Source organism: Astatotilapia calliptera, unplaced genomic scaffold (assembly GCF_900246225.1).
Source record: "Astatotilapia calliptera unplaced genomic scaffold, fAstCal1.2 U_scaffold_8, whole genome shotgun sequence".
In the NCBI taxonomy this organism is placed as follows: Eukaryota; Metazoa; Chordata; class Actinopteri; order Cichliformes; family Cichlidae; genus Astatotilapia; species Astatotilapia calliptera.
This window is the reverse complement of record NW_020535822.1, coordinates 100,274-107,500: the sequence shown is the minus strand read 5'-3', so window position 1 is coordinate 107,500 and position 7,227 is coordinate 100,274. Positions and strand designations below refer to the sequence as shown.

Sequence of the window (7,227 nt, the reverse complement as noted above, 5' to 3'; positions counted from 1 at the left end):
TGAAACAGAACTTTTACGTGTTTTTAATTATATCTTTTAGAAAATGATTGTGCAAGTCCTGTGATCATGGTGCGTTTAGAACTTACTGCAGCGTTTGACACTGTTGACCACGATATTCTTATCTCTCGTTTGGAACACCTGGTTGGCATCAAAGGTGCAGCACTGGATTGGCTTTGCTCATATTTGAGGTGCAGAACGTTTAGTGTTAAAGTTGAACATTTTGAGTCCACCAGCCCTCCTTTCTTGTGGGGTGCCCCAGGGCTCAATCCTATTGATCTATTGCACATCTTCAGCTTGTTCAAAATGCTGCTGCCCGCCTCTTGGCTGGTACTCACAGGCATGAACGTGTAACATCTATCCTGTTCTCTCTTCGTCGGCTTCCTGTTCATGACAGAATCAATTTCAAAGTGCTAACGCTGATTTATAATGATTTATATTTATGACCAGCTGCTTTTGGTTGTCCAATAATCTAGACCAAAAAGTAGAGGAGAACGAGCCTTTTCAATTATGGCCCCCAAACGTTGGAATACGTTGCCTTTAAATATTAGACACACTCCTTTTTTTGAAAGGTTCAGACTGGTGTGAGTTGATATGTTTATTATGTGTGTTATTATATTTTTATGTGAGCGTCATGGTTTTATCTTGTGTTTAACTCCTTTGTTTCTGTACAAAACTTTGGGCAAACCTTCCGTTTTTAAATGTGCTGTATAAATAAATTGGATTTGGATCTTCCCCACTGACCTTTGACCTTCAGCTGTACATGGATCTTCTTCAGATCGTCTCCAGCCCTGCGGGTGGTGCAGATGTAGTTACCACTGTCAGAGACTGTGGGGTTTCTCAGAGTGAGGCTGAGGTCTCCAGTCTGCAGAGCGTCGACTCTCATCGATGTTCGACTGAAGCAGCGATGGTTCTGATCTTTAAGATCTACTCCGCTCTGCAGACGTATGTGGACTGTTGGGACCTTCAACTCATCGCGGTCCCTCACTCCTGGTGTGGCACTCCTGGAAACATCAGCTGGTACCTGACAGGACAGCAGGACAGACTCCGCCCTCTCAAACACCTCCACCCCTGGGGCATGCTGGGAGTCTGAGGACAGAAACATGAAGCAGGTGTGATCGAGTACAATGAAATGAAGCTGCAGGACAGAAGAACTCCAGAGGTGAACGAGGAGATGATACTGAAGGATAGATGTGTAGCATCTAAATCACACATGGTTTTAGGTCATTATGGGCGGAGTCTCAGAACTTTAACTGCAGTTTCAGACCCTGCTGCTGGAAACACACGACTCATCATGCAGGGCAAATTTCCAGCCTGTGACTAGAGAAGATCCCAACATCCATCCTTTTCTGTTAAAGATGATCAGAGTGCTAAAACAGCTTTTTTCTATATGTGCTAGTCATAAATCATCTTTACTCCTAATCAAAGATATAATTCATATATAAATCTGATCAATACATTAATAAAGGAGAAATGTAGCTTGAGCAGTGAACATTATTTTGTGTCTTCCTCTGATCAGCTGATCCAAGTACAAGAACAGAGAAGCTTTATTTGCCAGCCTATCAGCTTTAAACGGTGAGTCAGATAAAGGAGAGAAGAAAAAGCGGCGGTTTCATGACTCCGAGGATTGTTAGACATGATGATGGAGCAGCCACCACAGAGCACCTACATCACCTCAGAGTTCCTGTTACCTTCAACTCACCTGTAGAAACGGTCAGAGCAGACAGCAGCAGCACACACACACCTGCAACAGGACAGAGGTCACTAAAGGTCACCAAAGGTCAGAGGTCATGATGAGGACAGACAGGTGTAGGAACATCAGCTCACCTGCAGCAGTCAGCAGAAACAGGCCTGAAACTGAAGAACACACTGATCAGAGATCAAATGGTCACATGACCAAAGAGAAGCATTCAGCCTGCAGTGATTGGCTGTTCCCACACATCAATAACCCACAGCGCCCTCCAGTGGTGGAAACACAGATAATACATGTGGAGAAACATGAAGGAGACTCACAGCAGAGGCAGACGCTCCGTCTCAGACAGCCGTCACCTCCACAGCTCCACAGCTCTGCTCCCCGACCTCCTGCATCACACAGAGCAACATCAGCATTTCTGAGCTCAGACCGAAAAGTTTCATGAAATCTTTAATTTGAATCTGCTGCTCTGTGAAGAGATGAAGATGTGACTCCAGAGTCTCCAGCTGAACCATCATCTATGTGAAACCAGATAAATGTCAACTAAAGCTGACCACGACCATTACAAACACCTTCACCTCCAGAATGAGCGAAGCTTAATGGAGGGTGGAGCTTAGCTGGTAGCTCTGAGCATCATCTCGGTTAGAATCAGGAAGTAGGTCATCAAATGTAAAGTCTGACTGTCACTCTCAGAGAGCCTCGGGTTAAAGGGGTTACCTGGTTAGTCCAGGTGAGACATACCTCTCTGTTTCCTCCACAGAACCACACCTCCAACCAGGACCAGGACTACAGGGAGGACCAGGAGATAAAGAGGAAGGGAGGAGGAAGAGTGTGGAGAGGAAGAGGAGGGAGTAGCGAGAAGAAGAGGAGAGGTTGTACTGGGAGGAGAATCTACAGGAGAGATTATGAAGATTGTTCAGTCAGTTCATTATCAGGTCACCAGGCTGGTTTGTATCTATAAACAGGAAGTGATGTTAGTGTCCTGACCTCTGACCCTCAGTCTGCTCTGAGGAGAACGTTCATGAATATCAGTATAACACGAGTAGAGACCTTCATCAGACCGCTGGACTTTAGTGAGGATGTGCTTTGGTTTAGGATTATGTTCAAGTGGACTCCCTTTAATGAAGAAATAAGCTGCAGCTGTTTTCCCATTGCTGCACTGCAGAGTGACATCACTTCCTGTCCACACAGGAAGGGCCGGGATCAGCAGAATCACACCTTTAACTGACAAACAGAGACAAACAGAGTTAATGAGAGCAGAGAAACGTCCAGATGTTGTAGCAGCAGCAGATGAAGCAGCGTGTGTACCAGTTACAGTGATGTTGATCTGATCACTCTGTCCAGAACTGGTTTCACACCAGTAAGCTGCAGAGTCTGACTGGGTGAGAGATGAAAGGATGCAGGAGGAACTATTAAACCGCCCAAAGCTTGAAGCTGCAGCTGCTCCACAGTCCTCAGTGGGTCCTCCTCTGGTCCCCTTCACTGTCCATCCATCAGCTGTCTGTCCATCATCAACACAACTCAGATACACTGAAGATCCACTGAAGACCTGCTGAAGGTTTGGACTGACAGACAGAGACACTGGAGGACACACACACACACACACACACACACACACACACACACACACACACACAGTAAGTGTATTTGTGTTCTTGTTGGAGTCTCACTGATTGTTTTCACTTCCATCAACTCACCTGCAGAAACAGTCGGTGCAGACAGCAGCAGCACACACACACCTGCAACAGGAGGACAATCCACAGACTTGAGCTTTTTCTATGGGCAGAAATCTGTGCCACCAGAAACTGAATTTGAATAAGTTCAATTTGAATTTGAATTGCTCAGATTGAATCTGAATTGTAACTTGAATAAATGCTTTTGAAAACTGAATTTGAATTAGTCTAATTTGAAATTGAATTTCTGGTTTGAAAATGAATTGATTTGCTTTGAAACTGCATTTTATCCTTTAAAAATTCAGCTCTCGAATAATTTCAGTTTCACTTCTCACCATTCAGTTTCAGTTCTACAATTCAATTTCAGTTCCAAAATTCAGTTTTTTGGAACTTACATCCGGTTCCGGTTCAAGCGCAGATTAATAGAACTACGTTTTACTAGAGGACCGAAAGTGTTACTGACGGGAATCTACAGCGTCTTGAGCTGAATTAAGACTTCAGAAGTCATTCGTCATGTCGAATGACCAGCGGATGAACTCTCAGGTTGGTAATAAATGTATTACATGTAGGGGAGAGTGAGGTAAGATGAGCCACTTTTTACTCATGTTGCCCTGGATGTGAGAAAAAATGACACAGAAATAGAATGATAACATATTCCTTTATTTCAGGATGTCTCCTTTCAAATGTAATGATCAGAATCTATGTCTGATGACGCTGCCCAAAATAATGACCTATTAAAAAAAAATGCTCCTTTGGCTCAACTTGCCCCAGATTAGGGGTAAATTGAACCTAGTCAGTGGGTAAACTGAGCCATCTTGGGGCAAACTGACCATGTAGTTTTTAAAATGTAAAACTGATCATATTGTGAAAAAAACCATTTTAACAGTTGTAAACCTGTGAGAACAAACCTGGAAACTGGTGGTTTCTAAACAAACCACCAGTTCAAAACCATTTATTCAAAAGAACTATTCAATATTCCAATGATCAAGGTTGCAGGGGAATATGAACTGTTGCTCCCTCCTTGCAGTTCCTCCAGCCTGTTGAGGTTGAGGTAGCTTCTTCAGCACATCCTTGCGTGGGAAAGATGCCTCATCATTTTCCTTGAACACAAACGTGGGTTTCTTACTGCTAGTGATCCCTCGGATTCTTCTGAGAAATCTGGCACTCACTTCGTTGTCTGCAAAGCTGTCAACCAGGCCAATGTAATGGTGGCTCCTGGATTTGGATGCAAATCTTACGATGACAAAGTCACCAACTACCAGGTCTGAGACATCTGGTTCACTTCTTTCATCGCTGGAACTCAGCGTGTCAGAAGTGTACTCAGAAGTGTCTTCAAATGGGATGGGAACATCACTCTCCTCAGAGCTGCTTTCCACTGCAATTTTTGTCTGGGTTTGTTTCCTCTTCCACATTCCTCACACGCTTTCGATTTGTTTGTTTCCTGGGCTGCTGACTTTTGGGTAAGGGTAGAATATCAGTGGGAGACACATATCGAGCATGGTTGGGGTCACTTCGTGAACCACATGCACGTACAGGGTCTGGTAAAAATCTGGAACTGCTCTGCAAGCTTCTTGATATGCTCTGCTAGCTCCTTCTCCACCTCCTCAGAGAAGACTCTCTTTGCTGAAGCTGTTCCACTATAGCCAACCGATTTGACCTCCTATGTGTCCCTCTTTTTAATATATCTCCTGAGTGTTGACCTGTCAATTTGTCTTTCTTTAGCCACTGATCTTATGGACTTTCCTCCCTTGACTTCACTCGCTGCCCTTTCAATCTCCTCCAGGGGTGTTGAGCCCCAGCTGGTCTTCCGTCTGTAGGTCCTTGGCATGATATCTTTTCTATAATAGTTAACATATGACAAATACAACAAAAGGGTTCAGTATACTGAACTAAAATACTATTTAATAAGTCAGAGCCTTAAATAAATTTCAGTGCCTTATGGTGGGGTAGGTTGAACCATTGGATCAATTTACCCCATAGCCTTTGGCTCACTTTGCCCCATAGCCACCATTTTGAAAAAAACGGGCTAGCTTAGCAATTTAGGCTAATCTTTAGAAAACTTCTTCAGATGATATTATATTTTAGAAACCCACCAACATGTATAATATATCATTTTAGACACAGATACGTTTGTTTTAATATTACAGTCAATTTACCTGATATGCAGAAATTTTACTTTGACAAGCAAAAAACATTTTTTTGTGTAATACAGACTTACCCCTTCTCCAATGTGCTCCTCTTTAATATAGCAGGATGGAAATGATGAGTGCTTCCTGGATTTATGGTCACATGACAAAACATGTACACAGTTACCTAGATACAAGGGGTGGTTCAACTTACCCACTGGCTCATCTTACCTCACTCTCCCCTATAAGAACAAGCGTCATGTTAACAAATGATAGCCGTAAGGTAACTTTTATGCTTATTGTAGCTGCTAGCTAAAAACGCTAATTTAGCGTAGTTTGCCCTGGATTCAGCTTTGACAACAAATATGATCGACTGTTTCTAGTAGAATTCCAAAGTTGTCATCTTGGACCCTCTCAGAGTGCCCCTCTGTATGCTTGCAGAGACCCCTACAGTAGGGAAACATGCAAAACGGTGTCCAAACCTTTGTGTTTTAGCTTTATTTATGTCTTACACAGCATCCCAACTCTTTAGCTAACTTAATAACTTTAGCTAAAGGGAATAGTTAGTCTAATTCATTAGTGCAGCATTACTGGATCACCTCTGTTTGAAGTGTGTGAAACACACACAGACATCAGCCAATGACTCACATGATCTTCACATATCACAGAATCTGTTTCCATCCATGGAGTCAGAGCACATGAAGGACTGTTTACTGTCAGCTGTGCTGTAACACAAAGTGACCACAGAAACCCTCCAACAGGACCTACTCAGAGGTCAGCTGTGTTTCGTCTCACACTCTGATCCAATAAATGAATGAAGGACTCACCGAGGAGGAGGAGCAGAGGAGCCGTCTTCATGGCGTCTGGATGTCAACTGAAGGCGTGCGGTCTTAGCAGCAGAGAGATGCCTCGGGCTCCAGTTTCATCACTTCCTGTTGTCACATCAGCTGTGTGTCCGGCTCACAGAGGTCCTTCCTAAAGTGTCCCAGCTGTCCCTCGCAGTCAGCTCCATGAAGCTCAAAGAGGGCAGCCTGACTCTGACAGCCATCCACACACACTCATCCAGCAGTGGTTAACACTTTCATTCCAGCAGATGGAGCTCCAAAGTTACTAATCTTTTAGTGGATCAAACACTTCATCTCTGACAGACTGATGCTCTCAGGCTGTTTCACACATCTGCAAAAAAACAAAAATACCCCAAAAAGATGAAGTTGTGGTCTGTACAGTTTGTGTCTTCTTCTGTAGCTAAGATCTATTGAAGGCAGAAGAGAAACTGCTGATAAGATCAGCTCAGCTCAGCCCAAGTTAAAAAAAAAAGCTGCTGCTGCTGTCTTCATGTCCAGAGCACGACTCAGTACTATGCTGGACTTGCTAATAATTGGTGGTGTACCAGGGGCTTCTGTTTAAGACTATGTTTGCTCCTCACTGTCACCAGCTGCCCTGTTTCGCCGGATGTTCGGGACAGTCTGTTGGGGGACAGCTAACAGGGCCTATGTTACCTTCGGCTGCACGGGCTACACAGGCCTGGCTATCAGGTTTTTAGGCCTGCAACACCGAGTCTCCGGTTCAGTGATCCTGGCCCCCAGAGCTACAAATATCCTACATGTCAGCTAAAAGCTAAGCTAAGCTAAATATAATTAACGATAAAGATAAAGTAAGATCAAGTGAGTAAACAGCAGGTTTGCGTTGGATGAAGCACGTGAGGATATGAAATAAGAAGTTCTCTATAAGTTTTTAA

General features: G+C 43.8%; 1 long non-coding RNA gene across 1 annotated transcript in view; it reads right to left on the bottom strand.

Moving 5' to 3' along the window:
• Window positions 1-2,075, bottom strand: part of LOC113018415 (uncharacterized) — a 3,608-nt gene extending 1,533 nt beyond the window's left edge. The window contains exons 1-2 of the long non-coding RNA XR_003271789.1: window positions 1,825-2,075; window positions 1,700-1,741 (exon numbers count right to left, since the gene is read on the bottom strand). This is a non-coding gene — a long non-coding RNA (uncharacterized LOC113018415). The remainder of the gene's footprint in view (window positions 1-1,699; window positions 1,742-1,824) is intronic.
• Between the last annotated feature and the right edge of the window lie 5,152 nt (window positions 2,076-7,227).